The sequence below is a fragment of the Myxine glutinosa genome, chromosome 3 (assembly GCF_964187855.1).
Source record: "Myxine glutinosa chromosome 3, kmMyxGlut1.1, whole genome shotgun sequence".
Lineage (NCBI taxonomy): Eukaryota > Metazoa > Chordata > Myxini > Myxiniformes > Myxinidae > Myxine > Myxine glutinosa.
Window position 1 is genome coordinate 220477339 of NC_136263.1, and position 23450 is coordinate 220500788.

The window sequence follows — 23450 nt, forward strand, 5'->3', positions numbered from 1 at the left end:
ATCTGGATCTTCCCCAAAATCTAATCACTTCGTCCTTGTCACACACCCAATCTATCAACCAAGTTTCGTCCAAATTTGTCCACAACTTTGAGATACTCTGTTCACATACAGACACATGGATGAAAACACAACCTCCGTCCACCTTTGGTGGTGGAGATAACAACATGGCAATATGCATTACAGTGATGTTGATATTTGAGTGAGAATAATTCTAAATTTTCAAAATGCTTTATTTCACCAATTTTAAGTGGAGGTTCAAACAAAAGCACCCAACACTAACCTTCACAGTGAAGCGGATAAGATTTTTGCTCATGCCATATATAAGCAGCAAGGTTGGCAGATAAAGGTGAAATTAAATGTTAAAGGTGATGACTTCCTATGAGATATAAAATGACTGGGCAAATTAAACTCTTTGTCAAATTAAATCATTTGTCAAATTAAACAGCACATTGTTTGTCAAGTACAACATGCTGTGTTTTGATTAAATCTGTCAGCAAAGTAACAAGTCAACATGTCGAATAGTCTAATAAAAGCCAATTTAATGAGTCAATATATTCATGCGAGATTGGATATTGTGATCTGTGCTGTACTTATACCATCTGCTCGATCACTAAAATGATCTCCATCATGCTCAAAGCGACAAGGTCTTTTTTTCCTCCTCTCTCCAAGTTCTTCCTCAGACTCAACATGTGATGTGCATTCTGCCCGTCTCGCATGCTGAATTGCCTGAGCATATGTATCTAAAGAAATGTGCACAATCAAAAAGTGAATATATTGTCAGTCTCAAAGTATAAACTTTTCAATATCATTCTATTTGGACTCTTTATTGTCTGAATTTCATAATTTAGATATCAAGTTTCACATTTTTGCATGATTAATATCTTTGCAAAAGGTGTACTCATCAACATCTATTTGATGTATCTGCAGTGGTGGGGAGCGGAGGGCAGAGAGGAGGTTAAGGGGAACAGCTTTTAATTTGCCACAAAGAAAAACCCGAGAACAGATACATTCAAAGTCCACTGCCCCTATGCCAAATAAATAATAAACATATTTTCCAGCATTCAGCATTGCCAGGGTGCCTTCGGCATCCAGCGATGCTGCCATGCTGCACAGAGACAGTATTGGGAGGGAGAGGTGTACAATAGTTGATTAATTGCGTAATTAAAATAAATAAATAATTATCGTAAAATAATAAAATTATTAATATTTTGGCCAATAGCATACCTAAACCACCACCGTGTCATCCGAAGCTGTAACTTTACAAAAATTAATTAACTAACCAAATAATTAAGAAAACAAACAAGAGATAAACCGGAGTGAAAACTGAGTACTCCCTTTTAGCGCGCATCATCGCCAGGTCCCCTTAGGTGCCCAGCAATGATGTCATGCAGCGCCTGGAGATGGAATAGGAAAGGAGCGGTGTACAACAATATCGACTCAGTGAGACGACCTTTATTTAAAACATCAAAGGCCAAGTTCCTTACCAGAAGAGCTCATTATCCTGACAGGATATGTTTTCCATTTCAATTTGTCAGGCAATTCCCCCACTTTTGCACGTTTTGATGCAGACAACCTGGGCCAGTAGCAAATGAAATCCTAAAAATGGAAAAATAAGGAAATTAAATGATGAAGTGCATCTTTCAACATTCTTTAACTGGTGAGTACTGTATACGTTTTATCAGTCGGATGCAACAAGTTTCATTATTTAAACTAGCAAGTTGTGGACATGCCCATAATGGATTCTGAATGGGGTTGGTAGGTGAGGTGCTCCATTTAAAACTGTCCGGCAAAAATGCAAATGGCATCTTCTGTCATCGAGCTGGGCTTGAAGCAACAATTCACATTTATTGCCACATCGGGTGGAATATGCTTGAATGGCGTTGAGGTCTCTGTTAGAAACTGTTTGTTCAATATACAGTGATCCCTCATTTATCGCGGGGGTTACGTTCCAGAACCCCCCACGATAGACGAAAATCCGTGAAGTAGCGACCATATTTTAATTTTATTATTTATATATATATTTTAAAGCTTTATGACCCTCCCCACACTCTTATTAACCTTTCCCACACTCTTATTAACCTTTCTCACACTCTTATTAACCTTTCCCATACTCTTATAAACACTTCCTATACTCTTAAACACTTTTTACACTCTTAAACATACGTAATTTTAACAACATATAAAATTATAATGGGTACTCACCATTGAAGATACTGTAGCGACCCATGGGTTCCCCAAGCAAGACCAGCATTAGAATCTCCTTGCTCCAGCCGGTGACGTCACCGGCGGGGATCCCCGGCACCAGAGTGGCTGGTCACGTGACCGCCAAAGCGTGCGCGCGTGCGGGTATAATCAGCTACACCTGTTGATCAAGTGACCACCGAAGCACGCCACGCTTGAGAGGCGTGGCTTTCGGTTTCTGGTTGTGCTTTATAATGCAGCCCGATAAACGGGCTTTTCAGTGTTCCCGAGTTGGTTTTGAGAATAAATATCTTCTCGGACGAGTTTGTGTCTTGCCCATCATTTCGTCCGTATCAAGCAAGAGCCCCGGCTCTTCAATACTACAACTTGCGTGATGAAGATGATGATGAATTAGCTGTGCAGTACTGATGACGATGAAGGTGATGACGATGATGAATGTACTGCACAGCCAGAAAGAGCATTACAGTTACCCATTACGTGGGTAACTAGCGCAAGTGGAAGCTGCCGCATCTGCGTTTTCCATACGCATGACTCTTTGTCTCTTTGTCTACTCTTCTACTGTACACTATGTACAGTATTTTATTTCTTGTAATATGTTTTAATCACTGTATTTTTCTTATTTTTTTACGTTTTTTAATTTTTTAGGCTAGAAAATGCTTATTTTACCACAAAAATATTTAAAATAATAGTATATAAAAATACATTTATACCGCAAAATCCCGCGATATAGTGAAAAATCCGCGATATAATTTTACATATACTAGCGAGAAAAACCCGCGATGTACCGAAGCCGCGAAAAGTGAACCGCGATATAGCGAGGGATGACTGTATGTAGGTTTTGATGCTTTGGTTCCGTAATAAAAATTTGTATTGCTGTCAGACAGTGATCAATTGGAAATTAATAGTCGGATGACCCAAATGAATCTCAGAACATCTGCTGTCTATAAAATCCTACTTACATTATCTACTTTCTCCAGCCATGAAGAGTGAACCACCTCCACAGTCTTCTCACTCACAAACTCCACCACAACAAATTCTTTGACGGGCATCTAAATAAAATACAGTATTAAAAAAAACAGCAACATGGATGGACATTGCATTTTATTAATTTATATTTCCAGCGAAATTGAGACACTTATGGATGGATTAATCCACCGACCCCATCCAGACTCCATCGGAAACCATCCTGTGAAATTATGACGTTTTACCCGTTTTTTTTAGATCACCTCACCAAGTCATAAGGATCTACCGAGTCGTGTTGCACCCCTTGTTAATGGATGCCCAGATGATTATCTGGTTTGTCGTATTAAAATGCTTGCTCATGAATTTTGATCTGATTGGCTTCTCCATTTATATCGTGTATTATATGATGTACAGGGTAATCCATAATGAAGTCTATATTTTAAATAAATATAAGTCTATATCGTTTTTGGATCCAACGTGGCTTGCCGCCATCATCCTTGAAATGCAATTAGACTTCAAAACCTCATACCATGCAGCAATTCACACTGCGTAACACCATCTCTCAGCCATAATGGATCAATCAGAAAAAAAAAAATATATATTAATGGCAATAAACAATTCATTTTCAAATAATTTTTTTTTTTAACTACCTATAGAAACAGTAATTATATATTTATAAGAGGGACTTAAATATGGATCACCACAATCCATAATTAAGTTAACCATATACACAATCACATATTACATTATTGGTTTTCACTTGTGGTACCCTCAGCATCTGAGCAACGCTATATGATACATACATTTACACAAAAAATTAGGACCCCTTCTTTATCTTTAACCCCAGGGCTATGGAATGTATTTTCATCACTAAAACCTGTGAGGCCACCCCAAACACAACAACCAGATATCTAGTCTTTTATCCTGCACTTCAGGGGTGCAACATGTGTCAAACAAGCCCACACACACAAAAAAATTGTGTTTACCTGTTATTTTGGCATTGAATTCTCGTTTCAACATGCAGCTTAGTTTGCTATGCATGAAAAAGCTATGCAACTTAACAATAAATAAATTGAAAACAAATCCAAACTAGAACGGCACTCAGTAGAGCGCATGCCTCCACCAGGCTGAACAGTTTGTTTTACATCCCACTAATAGGCCCGATCTGGATTCGGACCTGAACCAAAATCTAATCAACTCGTTCTTGTCACCTAACCAACTCATCCACCAAGTTTAGTCATAACTCGTCCATAACTTTTTTTAATGTTATGTATCGCTTTTTGCCAGATCTCCCAATGGTGAAGAATCACCTTAAAAATTAATAATTCTTGTATCCGAATCCATATTCAGATATTCACCAAAATCGAATCAATTCGGTCTTCCAAAACACACCCAAACAGTCCACCAAGTTTCGTCCAAATCCGTCCAAATTCCGAAATCCCCCCAAAAAAATTGTCCAAAATAAACAACTTTTTGAGATGTCTTGTTCACATACAAACAGACCGACAGGGGTGAAAACATAACCTCCATCCACCTTTGGTGGAGGCGTTAACAACTTGAATGAACTTACTGATTAAAATTCATGCAGTATGGCGAGGAACACAGCCTGTGTGCCATGGTCCTTTGAAACCATCATAGCCTTTCTGGTGAGGAGGTTTTCCGACAGATGCTTCATCTTTGCATTGCGTGTATGAACACCGAACACACCAATGATCCTCGAATCACATGGCTCCACAAAGACAGGTGAGGATCTCTCATACACTCGGCACAAGAGTATCCTCTTGTTGTCTTCATCTGTACTGTTGGTGACAGCCACAACCTCACAGCAAGATGATCCATCTACGATGTACATGTTGTTTGGATTGTGTATCGAAATGGAGCTGCATTTGGAAGATGCTGAAAAGGTTTGATGAACTGCATGCGCCTCACCGATTCTTTTCACCATCTGTGCTAGCGGATTCTTCCCTGATCGAACCATCCTCTTCAGTTGGTGATTGTAACTCTCAAATTTTAAAGCTGCACATGCATCCAGGCTGCCAAATTCCTCTACATCGTCTGCGATATGGAGCATGCTGTGCACATTGTACACCAGAAATTCGGGACCATAGATTTCACGTCCTCTGGTGACAAAGAATAACAACAATTGATGCGCATAGACTAAGTGTCCCGATGCTAGTCTAGGACAAACAAGGATGCACATAGCAACATTGAATGCCATGAAATGCATGTACAAGTCTGCCCTTAAAATGTCTTTCAGTACAAGTTTTCCAGTATAGAGCATGAATTGTCTTAATTCCGTAGCTTTCCACCGATTAATTTCGTCTAAAGATCTTGGCTTTCGTGAAAACACCTTTGGGACAGTTTTGGAGCTCCAATAGCCTTATATTGAGTTGGCTAATCTGTTGTGCCGACATTCTCGTGGCTCTGGGTCCCCTCTTCCAGAGTAGAATCACCCGTTTTTGTACTCCGAGGCATGCCTGGTGCATGTAGTCTATGGGAAACTGCTTAATCATGTCTATCTGCAGCAGATTGCAAAAGGGAGACACTCCGTGGTGGTGTTCTTTCTGAGACTGATCTTGGAATGACTGATCAGTCCGACTAATGAAGTTGATATCTTGATGTCATTCTTCCAATCCAGACACCTTTCTGCGCACATCTGTCACAGCCAAAGTATCCAGAATACAATTTGGTGAGCTTTGACAACGACCTCGCAGGTGCATCACAAACAATACACCTTAATTTAATAGGCATTCTCTTTCCATCATGCTCTATACCATGTTTGAGGATTTGGTCCAAGTCTTTCACAGTATCCTGTAGAAAGTCTAAATTGCTTGGTTTTGTCTTGCCACATGTAAGTGCCACTGGAAAAACTTTGACAGGTTTCAGATGAATTGCACATAACACTGGCCATGTTGACATGTTCGTGCTTTTAAATAGAGGTACACCATCGATGTTTAACGATATTTCCAGAACTTGTACGTTTTTTCTAGTTTCTGATGGATATTTGTTAAAGTTCTTCACCAAATTGTCTTTCACACCAAAGTATACATATTGCATTCCTGATTTGATCTCCATTGGTACATTCGTTGCAGTTTTCAGTAATGCTCTCGCTGTGGTAGGCAAACTTTCATGATGGGACTTTAAAAATTTAAGAAGAGCATCAACTGCATTGTGCTTAACCTGAAATTCATTAACCCAGGAAGCTAGGTCTTCTGCCAGTGAAACATCACAGTTTTGCTCTGCATCATCTGAATGCTAATGTGATGACAGGGTCACATGATCATCAATGAAGTCCCAGCTCCAATGTTCATTTTCATTGGCACTGTCTGATTATTTTGTGTGTTGGGAGGTACTTGCACAGATTGCATTTTCAATACTTGGTTCACAGTGGGAATTATCAGAAACTGTAACATTGGAGTTTAAGATGTTCCCAGGAGAATTGGTTGGAGCACTGTCACCATCAACATCACTGTGTCCTGGTAGATCTTTGGAAACAAGTTTTTCAGCGACGACTGATCGCTTTGCCTTTTGCCAACGTCGATTGTAGGGGGCCATTCAAATATTACGTAACGCTATGGGGGGTGGGGGGGTGTACGGCCGAGCGTTACGAAGTGTTACGAGGGGGTGGGGGGGTGTTCACATCGGCGTTACGTAACAGTAGTGATCTAAGTTTTTAAAACCAAAAGTGGGATTACTACTCATCCCATTTTTGCTGAAACCATGTTGATACTGAAGTCGAAGTCACAACTAGAAACCACATTTAACTGTATTAAATTTAGTACTCTTTATTACTCTTTATAATATTGACGCCACAACGAATTGTTTGTATAGCCTCTTAGGGTCTCGAAAGTTATTCCAGTTCCCATGCGGGTTCGCGTGCTTCGGTGGTCATTATCGGGGTACCGGACTCGATTGATTGCTCCTGTGGAAGTTGGAGCCCCTCAGTGTCGACACCATCATCGTCTAGCCATTCCAGGACCGGCTCGTTCTCCTGGTACGCCACCAGGCACATTAGCTCCCGCTGTCGTCGTGCGGCTACGCGCTGCGGGCGCACACGTTCCACGCGCTGCTCCAGTTTCTTGTCCTTGTGACAGCGGGCATGGGCCTTGCCTGACTTTATGGAGGCATGATACAGTCCACAAGTTGAACAAGTCTGCCTCTGGAGTTCGGTTTCCAGAGTAGGACATGCGAAGTCATACGGGACTCCCTTTGGGAATTTTTTACGGGCTCCCGGCGTGAGAATGCTCTGCCCAAGGACAAGGCTCTGGAACAGCGTTGGAAACTTCCCATCGGTCGTGTTGCAAACGAGCCCGTCACCCGTCTGCTGCACGGGCAACGGGGGCGGAAGGAAGCGATCTCGGACTACACTGAACAACGAGCTTCTGGGCTCTCTGCAACAGTCTCGATCGTTACACTTGACCAGTTGTACCATATACTGACTCTCCCGTACATGTATCGCCTGCCAGTCTCTGTCCTTCTCAATAATATCGTCTTCCGCATCTGCCGAGATGTATTCTGCCACTGTTGGGAAGTCTATGACAGTCTGAGACCAAACTTCCACCAGGACCTTGCCCGCATGGGCGAAATTCTGGACTTCCAGCTCATCATCGACCGTCTTGCCCGATCCATCAAGATGACTGCCGAAGTGATCGTGGGGCAGCACGAGCCCTGCCAGGTCGTGGCTGAGCGGTGCCATACGTCGCTCAACCCGATTGAAGGTGCTCCTACCTGGGGCGTTTGTCGCGATGAAGAGGGCATCCAAATCGTTCGTACAGAAATAGTCAATTGCACACTGAATCGTTTTCTCATAACGTGGATTTTCGTCCGGGCCGCCATCCACAGTCACAATCATGACAGGTTTTGGAAGACCGTCTTTGCACGACAAGCTGTCCTGAAATTCGGTCAAGGAACGAATGCGTTTCATGTCGTGGAGGTGGTTGAATGCAGTAGATGATGAATGCTTAGCACTCCTGATGCCGATATAGGTGGGGCCCGAGTACGTCACAGCACCACCGGTGATAGAGTTACCCTTGATCATTACTGCAGCGATGACGGACGGCACCAATTTATGCCGGGAAGCAATGACGAAGTCATGGTCACTCAATCGGACTTTGTATTCCATATGCATGATCAACGGCGCCTGTTTATTGGCGTATTTTGAGCGTATTGAAGAAGATCACGTCTGAATACAAACTGATGCGGGCGGGCTTTGCATTTTCAGATGCTTTCGAGTTTTCCTGTTTTCTCTTCCTCCCCTCTTCCAACAGAGCTTCCTTTTATTCTTCCTACATTGCTTCCCTCCCTTTTCATAACCTCCCTTCCCCTTTGTTTTTCAACCTCCCCTCTTCCTGATCTATAAACATAAATATGTAGATTTCCCTTTATTCGGTATTTTACCTGCATCATTAACAGCCTGTCTTGGAGGGTTTTTTTTAAATGAAGGATTATTCATTTTTTGGGGCTCTTATCACCAGCACCTGCCTGTTACTAATTGGAACAAGTATACTGTGAACAGTCGTCAACACCCTGGGACAAACAAGGCCTTGCATCTCCCAGGACAAGACAAGATGATGTAAAAGCTTTTTCCAGCAATACCAGACCAGCCTAATGGATGAACCCAGTTTACACCCTCATGCCAAATGGTCCCATCAAGCATAATGCGTAGGCACGAGCCTCAACATGGCCGGTGGAATTGCAGGCCCACACTGTGATGTTATTCTTTAGCAATGCCTGGAAAATGCCACCGCCTTGCTTTGTGCACTAAAGGAAATTCACTGCAGAGGATGTTCATTTTCTGTACAACCAAGAGCCCCAAGCAGCCAAGGATACATTGTTGGTTGTATACAGGGGCGATGAGAAGGGGGCCCAGGGTCCTTTGAGGGGCCTGGACTTCTCCCATATCAAAAAAAAAACAGTACAGGGAAACCCTTCATCGGCTCGTCCTCACTTCCTCATTATTACATGATTGAAGAGCCATGGCCAGTGAAAGATCACATTATGCTTTGTTTGAAGTCCTACGTTATTGCATGGTTGGCCGGGAGAAGTTTGGCTCAAGTCCTTCACAAACCGGCTGGTCAGGCCTGACATTCGTCTGAAGTTAAGGCAGGAATTTGTCATTTGTTCAGGCACAGCAATAGCTCGCTGATTCTTCGGAAAGGACACCATGGGATCTTGAACGTCCACCAACTAATGTCGGTGATGGGACACCCTCTTTAACGTCCATCAGAAGGTCGGCACACACATTGATTAATCACCCAGTCTGTAAAACACCGGGATGAAAGTTTATAGCTCTGCCAAGATTTTAACCCAGGCTGTGGTGGGTGGTTCGGCTGCTGGTTGCATCATTTCTGTGGGCGCATCTGCCACTGATGCAATGCCTCTCTATAACCAGTTATCTGGTACTCATTTTGCCGACCTCGGAAGGATTACAGGCTGAGTCAACCCCACCTGGCCTTAATTCAACAGGATTCATACTCAGGACCTTCTGATCCCAAGCCCACCACCCTAACCATTAGGCCAACACCAGGCATGCCCCAGGCTATAAAAGTAAACAGCACCACCAGTGGCCGCTGACGCACAAATTGATCTCAGTGATGTTGCATAATTTGCCTTTGACTTCATCAAATAGAGAAATATCTATTTTATCCTTTTTTTTTTTTTTTTTTTTGTATACAAGATCGAGGCTCGTGAAAGAGCTAACATTAATCACACAAAAAGACAAACCGACACACAAAACACAAAAAACAAGGGGAGCGGCAGACAAGATGGGGAGAGAGGGGGAAGGACACAAAAGAGAGGGGGAAGAGGGGGAAGGACACAAACACAACATTTGAGAGCAGGGACATCGGGAGGACTTGGGGGGGAGGTGGGAGAGGAATAAAACATATGAACACTGCAAGGACTCTGGGGTGAATTACCGGGGGTAGAAAAGATCAAGGTTTTCGATGGGGGAAGATAAGAGATGGTGGTGAACAGCTGTTTTAAAGACCTGGAGGGAGGAGTGGGATTGAAGGGAGTGGGGGAGTTTGTTCCAGAGGTGGGAGAAAAGGGGAATGAAAGAGTGAAGGTGAGCAGAGAGCCTAGACTTTGGCAGTTTAACCATAAGAGGGTTGCAGGCAGATCTTGTGCGACCTGAAGGAATATTGGGGGGACAGAGCATGGAGAGAGCTGGGGGAGCAAGGCCGGAGAGGAGTTGGTAGAAGACAGAAAGACCACCAACCTGCCTGCGGTGAGTGAGTGAAAGGCCCTCGGTGTTGACTACATCGCAGGAGATTCCAATGATTCTGAAATTTTCTGAAATTTCTTTTTCTGATTTTCAGATCATTTCATGAAAAAATTCAGATTCTGAAATCTGAAAATGATTTTCACTACAGTCGTGCAGAGATACCTTTTGGTATTGTTTTCCACAGACACGTTGTGGAGCTTGTTTGTGTTCTTTGTGTCTTTAATTTAATAACCGTTCAGACAAGTTCTGCTCAGCCTCATTTGTCCTCATTTATCTTCATTTAACAGAGGCCTACTTTTAATTATCCAAATCCACCATCTTTTGTGTTCTACCCTGCCCACACGATACAATTCCTTCTCAATACTTTAATTGCGTCAAAACATCCTGTTACCAACCACGTGTTTGTCATGTTTAAAGTTCCGGTTTTTTTTTTGTGTTTCATTTTCATTTCATTTAAGTGTTTCATTTTTATCCTGCTCCCACGAAGTGAAAAGCAGGGTTAGGCATTCGTATTTTAAAATTTCGTTTTCTCGGCAACCGTTGGTCCGATTGACATGAAATTTTACCGTAGGATCGCCTTCGCATGCATAATTTCTTTTATTCATAATTATGACGTCATAGGTAACGTGGTACGGACGCCATCTTGGAAAAAGTTTACACCTCCATATCTCCCAAAGCGCTCAATGGGAAAAATTGAAACATGGCTCATTGCCAAGTCATCATGGGGAATAAGATATGTTGATGATGATGTCATCGGCGACTTCATTATGACGTCATAATTCGACAAGTACAATGCTTAATTTGGTCAGTATGAAAAAGAAAATTTCCCCGCAACTGTTCGTCCGATGGACACAAATTTTTGAGAATATGAGTGGCTCCTCCTGAATAATTTTTAAAATTGATAATTATGACGTCATAGGTCACGTGGTACAGGCTCGATCTTGTAAAATCGAAAAATGATGCGACTCTATATCCCCGAAACCGCACCATGGAAAAAATTGAAACATGGCTCATTGTCAAGTACTCCCCTTGGGGAATAACATATGTTAATGATGATGTCATCGGTACCTTAATTATGACATCATAACTCGACAAGTCATAATTCGACAAGTGCTACGCTTGATTCGATCAGTATGAATTTTTTTTCTCTGCAATTCTTGGACCGATTGACACAAAATTTTCACCAAAGGAGGGCTTGTAGAATATTTAATGATAATTATGACGTCATATGTTACGTGGCATAGGCTCTATCTTGGAAAAACTTCGCACCTCTATATCTCTGCAACTGCTCCTTGGAATAAATTGAGACCTGGCTCATTGTCAAGTACTCCCCATGGGGAATAAGATATGTCAATGATGATGTCATCGGTGCCTTCGTTATGACGTCATAATTCGACAAGTACAACACTTATCTAATCATTATGAATTTTATTTTCTCAGCAACTGTTGGTCTGATAGACACGAAATTTTCATTTTATGAGCGCCTCCTCCTGTGTAATATTTTGTCATTTTTCATTGTCATTGTCATTTTTGTAAATTGTCATTTTTCATTCTATTGACTTGAAAATTCAACATATTTAGTCACTAAATTGGGAAACCCACTATTTTTTAGGTCAAATGGTCAGAGTTCAACTCAGGGTCAATCAACAATCCTCTCCAAGAAGTTCTGTCGCTCAAGCTTTTGGATCTCACTATCTGCCATGATCTTTCCTGGGAAAACCACATTTCAAATCTGGCCTCCAAAGCCAGTCGCCGACTGGGCATCCTCCGTCATGCGAAGTCCTTCCTCGGCACACCTGAGCTCCTCACCACATACAAGGCTTTCATCCGCAGCTCAATGGAATACTGTTCTCCCCTCTGGGCTGGTGCTCCTGCCTCACACCTTGCTCGGCTTCACGCTGTTGAAACCAAAGCTTTCAGAATCATTGGAATCTCCCGCGATGAAGCTAACTCCGAGGGCCTTTCACTCACTCACCGCAGGCAGGTTGGTGGTCTTTCTGTCTTCTACCGACTCCTATCCAGCCTAGCTCCCCCAGCTCTATCTGTGCTCTATCCCTCAAATATTCCTACAGGTCGCACAAGATCTGCCAGCAACCAAAATCTTGCCAAAATCAAGACTCTCTCCTCACCTTCACTCCACTCCTTCATTCCTCTTTTCTCCCGCCTCTGGAACAAACTCCCTCACTCCCTTCATCCCACTCCTCCCTCCAGTTCTTTTAAACAGCTGTTCACCACCATCTCTTATCTTCCCCCATCCAAAACCTTGATCTTTTCTACCCCTGTTAATTTCACCCCAGATCCACTTATTTTGAAATACCAACTTCTTTCCTTGAAGTTCTCACAGTGTGCATGTGTTTTATACCTCTCCCACCTCCCCCCCTCCCCTTCCCATCCCTCCACTCCCCCCATGCCCTCTCTCTCCCACAGATCTCCCGATGTCCCTGTTCTCTACTGTTGTACTTGTGTGCTTGCCTCTTTCTCCCCATCTTGTTTCCCACTCCCTTTATTATATGTTTTATATGTGTACGTTTTTTTTTTGTGATTAATGTTAGCTCTGACACGAGCCTCCCTCTTGTGTACAAAAAAGAAAAATAAATATTTTTTTAAGGGGTCAAATTTTCATCTAAAAAATCATCAATTTTAATCCGATTGACCTGAGCTTTGATTAAGATCGTCAATTTTAATCTTCATGAAACGGACAATTTGATGTATCCATGGCAACCTTTTTGGGGGGAGGGGGGGGGATTTTGCAAGTATCCTGCTCTGCATGGCGTCTTCTTGTTACTTGCAAAATCGAAGATTTTACAAGTATATTGGTCGGTTGTGTTTGTGACTGTCTGTCTGTCTGTCTGTTTGTTTGTTTGCTTGTTACTTGCAAAATCGAAGATTTTACAAGTATATTGGTCGGTTGTGTTTGTGACTGTCTGTCTGTCTGTCTGTTTGTTTGTTTGCTTGTTACTTGCAAAATCGAAGATTTTACAAGTATATTGGTCGGTTGTGTTTGTGACCCTGTCTGTCTGTTTGTTTGTTTGCTTGTTACTTGCAAAATCGAAGATTTTACAAGTATATTGGTCGGTTGTGTTTGTGACTGTCTGTCTGTCTGTTTGTTTGTTTGCTTGTTTGTTTGTTTGTCACCGGCCTACAGGTCACAATTTTCAACAGATCTTCACCAAACTTCACCAAGTGGTAGAGTTGGTCAAATGCCAGAAGCCTATTGTTTTTGGGGTCAATAGGTCAAAAGGTCAACATAGGCCAAAGGTCACCAACTTTTCTAAATTTCTAAAATCCTCAATTTTCATCCGATTGACTTGAAATTTGAAGACCACTTGCATATCTGGTCAATGAATTCAACCACCAATAATTTTTGAGGTCAACATAGGCCAAATGGTCAACATAGGCCAAATTTCTAAAATCCTCAATTTTCATCCAATTGACTTGAAATTTGGAGAGGACTTGCACATCTGGTCACTGAATTCAACCACCAAGTATTCTTGAGGTCAACATAGGCCAAATGGTCAACATAGGCCAAATTTCTAAAATCCTCAAATTTCATCCAATTGACTTGAAATTTGAAAAGGACTTGCATATCTCGTCACTGAATTCAACCACTAATTATATTTTATCTGAACATAGGCCAAAAGGTCAACATAGGCCAAATTTCTAAAATCCTCAATTTTCATCCAATTGACTTGAAATTTGAAGAGGACTTGCATATCTGGTGTCAACTTAGGCCAAAAGGTCAACATAGGCCAAATTTCTAAAATCCTCAATTTTCATCCCAATTGACTTGAAATTTGAAGACCACTTGCATATCTGGTCACTGAATTCAACCACCAAGTATTTTTGAGGTCAACATAGGCCAAATGGTCAACATAGGCCAAATTTCTAAAATCCTCAATTTTCATCCAATTGACTTGAAATTTGAAGAGGACTTGCATATCTGGTCAATGACTTCAACCACCAAGTGTTCTTGAGGTCAACATAGGCCAAAAGGTCAACATGGGCCAAATTTCTAAAATCGTCACTTTTCATCCTGTTGACCCGAGCTTTGATCAAGATTGTAAATTTAAATCTTCATGAAATGGACAATTTGCTGTATCAATGGTAAACTTTTGGGGGAGGGCGTATTTTGCAAGTATCGTGCTACGCATGACGTTTTCTTGTTTGTTTGTTTGTCACCGGCCTACAGGTCACAATTTTCAACCGATCTTCACCAAACTTCACCAAATGATAGCGTTGGTCAAATGCCAGAAGCCTATTGTTTTTGGGGTCAATAGGTCAAAAGGTCAACATAGGCCAAAGGTCACCAAATTTGCTAAATTTCTAAAATCCCCAATTTTCATCCGATTGACTTGACATTTGAAGACCACTTGCATATCTGGTCACTGAATTGAACCACTAAGTAATTTTGAGGTCAACATAGGCCAAATGGTCAATAGGCCAAATTTCTAAAATTCTCAATTTTCATCCAATTGACTTGAAATTTGGAGAGGACTTGCATTGAATTCAACCACCAAGTATTCTTGAGGTCAACATAGGCCAAATGGTCAACATAGGCCAAATTTCTAAAATCCTCGATTTTCATCCAATTGACTTGAAATTTGAAAAGGACTTGCATATCTGGTCACTGACTTCAACCACCAAGTGTTCTTGAGGTCAACATAGGCCAAAAGGTCAACATGGGCCAAATTTCTAAAATCGTCACTTTTCATCCTGTTGACCCGAGCTTTGATCAAGATTGTAAATTTAAATCTTCAAGAAATGGACAATTTGCTGTATCAATGGTAAACTTTTGGGGGAGGGCGTATTTTGCAAGTATCGTGCTACGCATGACGTTTTCTTGTTTGTTTGTTACTTGCAAAATCGAAGATTTTACAAGTATATTGGTCGGTTGTGTTTGTGACTCTGTCTGTCTGTCTGTTTGTTTGTTTGCTTGTTACTTGCAAAATCGAAGATTTTTCAAGTATATTGGTCGGTTGTGTTTGTGACTCTGTTTGTTTGTTTGTTTGTTACTTGCAAAATCGAAGATTTTTCAAGTATATTGGTCGGTTGTGTTTGTGACTCTGTCTGTCTGTTTGTTTGATTGCTTGTTTGTTTGTTTGTTTGTTTGTTTGTCACCGGCCTACAGGTCACAATTTTCAACCGATCTTCACCAAACTTCACCAAGTGGTAGAGTTGGTCAAATGCCAGAAGCCTATTGTTTTTGGGGTCAATAGGTCAAAAGGTCAACATAGGCCAAAGGTCACCAACTTTTCTAAATTTCTAAAATCCTCAATTTTCATCCGATTGACTTGAAATTTGAAGACCACTTGCATATCTGGTCATTGAATTCAACCACCAATAATTTTTGAGGTCAACATAGGCCAAATGGTCAACATAGGCCAAATTTCTAAAATCCTCAATTTTCATCCAATTGACTTGAAATTTGGAGAGGACTTGCATTGAATTCAACCACCAAGTATTCTTGAGGTCAACATAGGCCAAATGGTCAACATAGGCCAAATTTCTAAAATCCTCAATTTTCATCCAATTGACTTGAAATTTGAAAAGGACTTGCATATCTCGTCACTGAATTCAACCACAAATTATATTTTAGGTGAACATAGGTCAAAAGGTCAACATAGGCCAAATTTCTAAAATCCTCAATTTTCATCCAATTGACTTGAAATTTGAAGAGGACTTGCATATCTGGTCAGTGAATTCAACCACCAAGTATCTTTGAGGTCAACATAGGCCAAAAGGTCAACATAGGCCAAATTTCTAAAATCCTCAATTTTCATCCAATTGACATGAAATTTGAAGAGGACTTGCATATCTGGTCACTGAATTCAACCACCAAGTATTTTTGAGGTCACCATAGGCCATCATGTCACATTGAAAACTTTTGGGGGAGGGCGTATTTTGCAAGTATCGTGCTACGCATGACGTTTTCTTGTTTGTTTGTTTGTTTGTCACCGGCCTACAGGTCACAATTTTCAACCGATCTTCACCAAACTTCACCAAGTGGTAGAGTTGGTCAAATGCCAGAAGCCTATTGTTTTTGGGGTCAATAGGTCAAAAGGTCAACATAGGCCAAAGGTCACCAACTTTGCTAAATTTCTAAAATCCTCAATTTTCATCCGATTGACTTGAAATTTGAAGACTACTTGCATATCTGGTCATTGAATTCAACCACCAATAATTTTTGAGGTCAACATAGGCCAAATGGTCAACATAGGCCAAATTTCTAAAATCCTCAATTTTCATCCAATTGACTTGAAATTTGGAGAGGACTTGCATTGAATTCAACCACCAAGTATTCTTGAGGTCAACATAGGCCAAATGGTCAACATAGGCCAAATTTCTAAAATCCTCAATTTTCATCCAATTGACTTGAAATTTGAAAAGGACTTGCATATCTGGTCAGTGAATTCAACCACCAAGTATCTTTGAGGTCAACATAGGCCAAAAGGTCAACATAGGCCAAATTTCTAAAATCCTCAATTTTCATCCAATTGACATGAAATTTGAAGAGGACTTGCATATCTGGTCACTGAATTCAACCACCAAGTATTTTTGAGGTCACCATAGGCCATCATGTCACATTGAAAACTTTTGGGGGAGGGCGTATTTTGCAAGTATCGTGCTACGCATGACGTTTTCTTGTTTGTTTGTTTGTTTGTCACCGGCCTACAGGTCACAATTTTCAACCGATCTTCACCAAACTTCACCAAGTGGTAGAGTTGGTCAAATGCCAGAAGTCTATTGTTTTTGGGGTCAAAAGGTCAACATAGGCCAAAGGTCACCAACTTTGCTAAATTTCTAAAATCCTCAATTTTCATCCGATTGACTTGAAATTTGAAGACCACTTGCATATCTGGTCATTGAATTCAACCACCAAGAATTTTTGAGGTCAACATAGGCCAAATGGTCAACATAGGCCAAATTTCTAAAATCCTCAATTTTCATCCAATTGACTTGAAATTTGGAGAGGACTTGCATTGAATTCAACCACCAAGTATTCTTGAGGTCAACATAGGCCAAATGGTCAACATAGGCCAAATTTCTAAAATCCTCAATTTTCATCCAATTGACTTGAAATTTGAAAAGGACTTGCATATCTCGTCACTGAATTCAACCACAAATTATATTTTAGGTGAACATAGGTCAAAAGGTCAACATAGGCCAAATTTCTAAAATCCTCAATTTTCATCCAATTGACTTGAAATTTGAAGAGGACTTGCATATCTGGTCACTGAATTCAACCACCAAGTATTTTTGAGGTCACCATAGGCCATCATGTCACATTGAAAACTTTTGGGGGAGGGCGTATTTTGCAAGTATCGTGCTACGCATGACGTTTTCTTGTTTGTTTGTTTGTGAACAGGATAACTCAAATTGTGGATGGATTCGGCCGAAACTTGGTGGGGAGGTTGGGTATGTGACTCGGACAAAATGATTAGATTTTAGTGATGATCCGGGTCCAGAAGTGGATCAGAGAATTTTTTAAGTGATTCTTCACCATTGAGAAGTATGGATAAAACCAATATCTAGCACCATATGTCAAAAAGTTATGGACAGATTCAGATGAAACTTTGTGGACCGGTTGAGTGTCTGACAAGGACAAATAGATTAGATATTGGTTATTGTGCGAATCCTGATCTGACCTATCAATGGGATATCAAACCTAAACTGTTCAGCCTGGTGGAGGTATGTGCTGTACAGAGAGCTCTTCTAGTTTTGACATGTAAATCACACACTTATTGGTCTAAAAAGCCAATAATTTTACACGCTGATTGCCATGATCTCGTCTGACAAAGCCATCATCAAACATTGTTTAAATCAACAGAATATTCATCAAAATATGCTAACCATTGTGGGAAGCAAGTGGAACGTGATGTTTCGGATATTAACCCTTCGTTGGAGCAAAAGAGTTTTGAGCATCAATATTTGTCTTCGTACCGTATTTCTGTAGAACTGTAGTTCTTCATCTAAATAATCTATCATATTCATTCATTTAATTTCATTCTTCGACTTTGGATGCAGCCTGTGGCTGCTGGTTGCATCATTGCTAGTAGCACGTCTGTGCCACTTAACCTGGAGGTTAGAGCAGTAATTTGGAATTTGGCCAGAGTACCGGCGATGCACAGGCCGGAAGATCATCTAAAAGTGGAGAAGATTCCAAACAACTGCCAACTTGTTCAGGCCAGGCCGCCCCAGCAAGTTCAGCCCGAGAGCAGACCGCAAGATGCTGAAAGAAGTCTCTAGGAACCCCAGAATGTCATCACGGGACCTACAGGTAGCTCTTGCCATTGTTGATGTCAAAGTGCACGAGTCTACCATTAGAAAGAGGCTGCACAATTTGATCTACATGGGAGGTGTGCCAGGAGGAAACCTTTGCTGTCCAGAAAGAACATCAGGGCAAGACTAAAGTTTTCCAATGAACACCGAGGCCAAGACCAGCACTTCTGGAACAATGTGCTCTGGACAGATGAGTCAAAGGTAGAGCTATTTGGCCACAGTACCAGAAGACATGTTTGACGAAAACCAAAGACAGCATTTGACCACAAGAACCTGATACCAACTGTAAAGCATGGTGGTGGAAATATTATGGTTTGGGGCAGCTTTGCTGCATCAGGGCCTGGGCAGCTCACCATCATAGAATCCACTATGAATTCTTCATTGTACCAGAGGGTGCATGAGGATAATGTGAGGCCATCTGTCGGAAGTTGAAGCTCAACCGAAGGTGGACCTTGCAACATGACAATGACCCTAAACATATCAGTAAATCCACCAAGGAATGGCTGAAAAGAAAGAAATGGAGGGTTCTGGAATGGCCGAGTCAAAGCCCGGATCTAAATCCCATCGAGATGTTTTGGGGGGATTTGAAACGAGCTGTGCATGCAAGAAACCCCTCAAACATCGCACAGCTGAAAGAATTCTGCATGGAGGAGTGGGCAAAAATTTATCCCAGTCGATGTCAGAGACTGGTAGACAGTTATAAGAAACGCCTACTTGAGGTTGTTTCTGCCAAAGCGGGAAATACCACCTATTAGAGCCAAGGGTGTACTTACTTTTTCCACATGCGAAATTTGCATTTATGTTTATTTAAATTATACAATGGACGACAAAATGTAAATGTTTCATGATATTTGTTATATTATATCACCTTTATCTATCAATATTGTTGAAATGAAGATCAAATAGCTATATGTTGAAAAAGTCAAAACTTTACATGGGGTGTACTTACTTTTTCACGTGACTGTAACCTCCGTCCACCTTCAGGGTCGGTGGCAATAATAGGACGCCATAGAAGGATGCCATACACATCATAGAAGTAGGGAAATTGTCCTGCCCTTAAGGACGGTTTCTTGTTAGTCACAATAATTATGGATTTACTCCCCATCATTGCACAAATAATTTGCTTGGCAAGGGTTATACTAAGTGGTTTGGCATTGTTTTCCCAGCATTCTGCCAGGGCAGGAATTTGGAATTTGTTTATGATTCTGGTGATAATTCAAGCACTCTTCACGAAATATACCATCAAATGTTCATTGTCCACCAATGACCAGTACATACATTGATGAATCACCCTGTCTGTGAAACACCATGGTGTCCGTTTACAGCTGGATCAGGAGGCAAACTCAGGTTAGACAGCTCAAAGATGAGTATGCGTACCTCGAAGCAATCCTGCCAACCCGTAATGCATTTACTAACACATGGAATACAATTTTCGGAATGTCTATGTGGCTTGCCCATGTTTAATTGTGTGTGCACCATAAACAAATCTGTTGGATGCCGTCTTGGAAATCTTGCGGAATAAATAACAGCATCTATATAATAATAGCGTAAGGACTCGACTTTGTTATCCCTTTTACGCCGCACCCAGTGACCCGATGCCCACGGCACTAATGGATTTACGATCTACGAACCGCGCTCTTTGTTTATCACGTTCAGACATACTCGAAAAATCTGAATTAGCCGACGTTGGGGCCCAAAAGCATCCGATTAACTGCCGATACGACGCCATCTTACGACGCCATCGTATTGGCGTCTGCTGGGCGAAGGCAAAGTAAGCCGTCCACTGAGTGGACTATCCAGAGCATGCATTTGTGCCTTTGTCGGCGATCGTTCATATACGCACTCTTCATTCTCATCTTTCTTCCTAACTCTTACTCGGACAAGCAAATCCCCGATCCCATCCATAATGGTACACTCTATCCATACACCACATCCTCCCTTCCGTGGATGTTCCACGGGTTTCGGCTAGTTTTAATGATTGTTTATGGTGGCCGATGATATTGCTGCATGGGCTGCTCCTCGAGGTGAATTTTACAACGATTGAATCCTGAATTAAGTTCATGAGTATTATCCTCGCCAGAGTAGAGGATATTGCGTTTGAATCCGTTTGTTTGTTTGTGTTTGCTACTTGGCAAATAAAAAACATTTTTTGACAAGTTTGTTGATCACTCCGGTTTGTGTGTGTGTTTTTTTAAATTTTGAATAGGATTTACATATCAGCTAACTGAATTCAACCACCAACTATTTTTTAGGTCAACACAGGCAATAGGTCAACAACCTTTTCAATTTTTAAAATCCTCAAATTTTATCCAATTGACTTGAAATTTGAATAGGATTTACATATCAGTGAACTGAATTCAACCACCAACTATTTTTGAGGTCAGAATAGGCTAAAAGGTCAACATAGGCCTTAAGGTCAACAACCTTTTCTAATTTCTAAAATCACCAATTTTCATCAGATTGACTTGAAATTTGAAGAGAACTTTCATATCAGCTTAATGAATTCAACCACCAATTATATATTGATGTCAACAAAGGCCAAAAGTTAAACATAGGCCGAATTTCTAAAATTGTTAATTTTCATCCGATTAACTTAAACTTTGAAGACGATTTGCATATCAGCTACCTGAATTCAACCACAAATTATTTGTGAGGTCAAAAGGATTCTCTGCCATTCTACTTTGTTCTTTTTTGCAAGGTGTCGCTCTATGAGTGATTTTTTTTGTGTGTGTGTGTTTGTCTGTTTGTTTGCTTGGTTCTTTGTCTGCACAGAAAGTGAGTGTTTTTTTTCTGCAACCGCTAGTCTGATTGATACAAAATTTACACCAGCTACTATCATATAAAACAGTCACAGAATTCATACCACAGATTGTGAATAAATAAAGTAATTGACTTTTTTTAATAGCGGCATTTCCCAAATTAAAAATTAATTGATAAAACTACAGTATAAAGTAATTATTTACACTAAAACTTTTATGACAGGACCAGGTGCTTGGCCCGCAGGATGTTTGAGGGCTGCGAATGATTCCCTTGGTTTAGGCTGCACACCACTCGGGTAGAGCACATTTGATGGGCATGCAGGGTCACTGGGTTATGGTATCAATTGCATATGGATGTACACACAAAAATTGCTGAAATGTCACTGTGATTATAATGAGCACTTTGTGGTACTCAGTGACCTAGCAAACGCTTCATGTATGTTTATGATGTGTGATAGGTTAGTTAGCATTGTACACATCGCAAGTTGATGTCATTCGTCTGTGCAACTCGTCTTAATAAATGTTCCCCAAATGTCATCATAAAAGCCACTTGTTATTTTGGGAGCCATGTCTCTGCTTTTATTACAAAGCACTCTCTCCTTTTGATACCATATCCTAGTGATAGACTTGGATATGGTATGAGAAAATGATTACACTGAGTTGGCCTGTTTATTTTCCCCATCTGAACACATAGCTCATGACACTGGGATACCTGCTAACTTCATATCCCCAAAAACTATCGATTTGTCCATGCGCTAGGATACACAGGAGGAGACAACGACAAGGCCATGCCATCTCCACATTCATGACAACCCAGGGACACAATACTCTCACTCTGTCCCCTCCATCTTTATTTTTCTTCCTAACATAATACAAAAAACGAAATGCTTATTCTATTGTTCACTGATGTCCTTGTAATTCATATCCGAGTATAATAATATCTCCTATTGTCCGTGTCCTACACATAATGTGCATACAATGTCCTCCATGAGGATCGATCACTGCGTATAGATTTTTTTTTTAATTTCATTGTAACCACAACATAATGGAAGTGGTGGGGCAATTTGTTATACTTTGCATTAATATATATCTGCAAAGGACTTCAACTTACTTTGTATAAAGTTACTTTAAAGCAACTTGCCTTCTCCTCCTGGAAGGTAAATTCGACTGAAGGCAATCTCAGATCATTCCTCAAAGCTTGCAAAACAGGTATGTGTCCACTTTCAGCAGAGCCAGAAATCAACATCTGTCCAACCTCAAGCATGAACATTCAAACTTGTCTCCCTCCTCTAAAACCTGGTGGCACTTTGTTTGAGTCTGTCTCTGGAGTTATGCTCCCCCTCCATCCCATCCCTCACTTCAAAAAGTCCCGTGGGAGACCCGACAGGAGAAAAGGCCGAATGCCTCAATTCTGTGTTTGCTTCCAAATCGTGTCTCCAAGCACCGGGACTCTGTCTTTTGCATCTGAGAAGGTAGAGAAGGTTATTTCAACCCTCAACTCTGATTCTGCAACTCGACCGGACGGCATCAGCTCACGTGTCCTAAAAGCCTGCTCTGTTGCTCTTGCTCTTCCTCTTTCTGCTCTGTTTACTGAATCATTTTCCCTAGGTCATCTTATATCTGCTTTTAAAACAGCATTGCATAGAATGATACAAAGACTAATCCCCTTAACTAAAGACCTATCAGCTTACTTCGAATCATCAGCAAGGTCATGGGATCCATCATTGTTGAAGACATCAAATCCTAATGTGACGTGTACAGTTTTGAAAAATTTTCAAACCATTTCATAAAAGACATATTCCAAGTGTTTGATCTGCTTGTGATGTTATCAAGAGAACTTCCACATTCTCTTTCATTTCATTCTTCCCTCCAGGTTTTCAAGAGAGCTGTTCACCACCATCTCAGATGATTCCCCATCATCCAAAACCATGATGTTAACTCTCCCCAAGCCCAACTCTTTCCAACTTTCCTGTTTTTCCTTTCTGAGAGTTTGCTTCTGTATCCATATTGTCCACCCACTG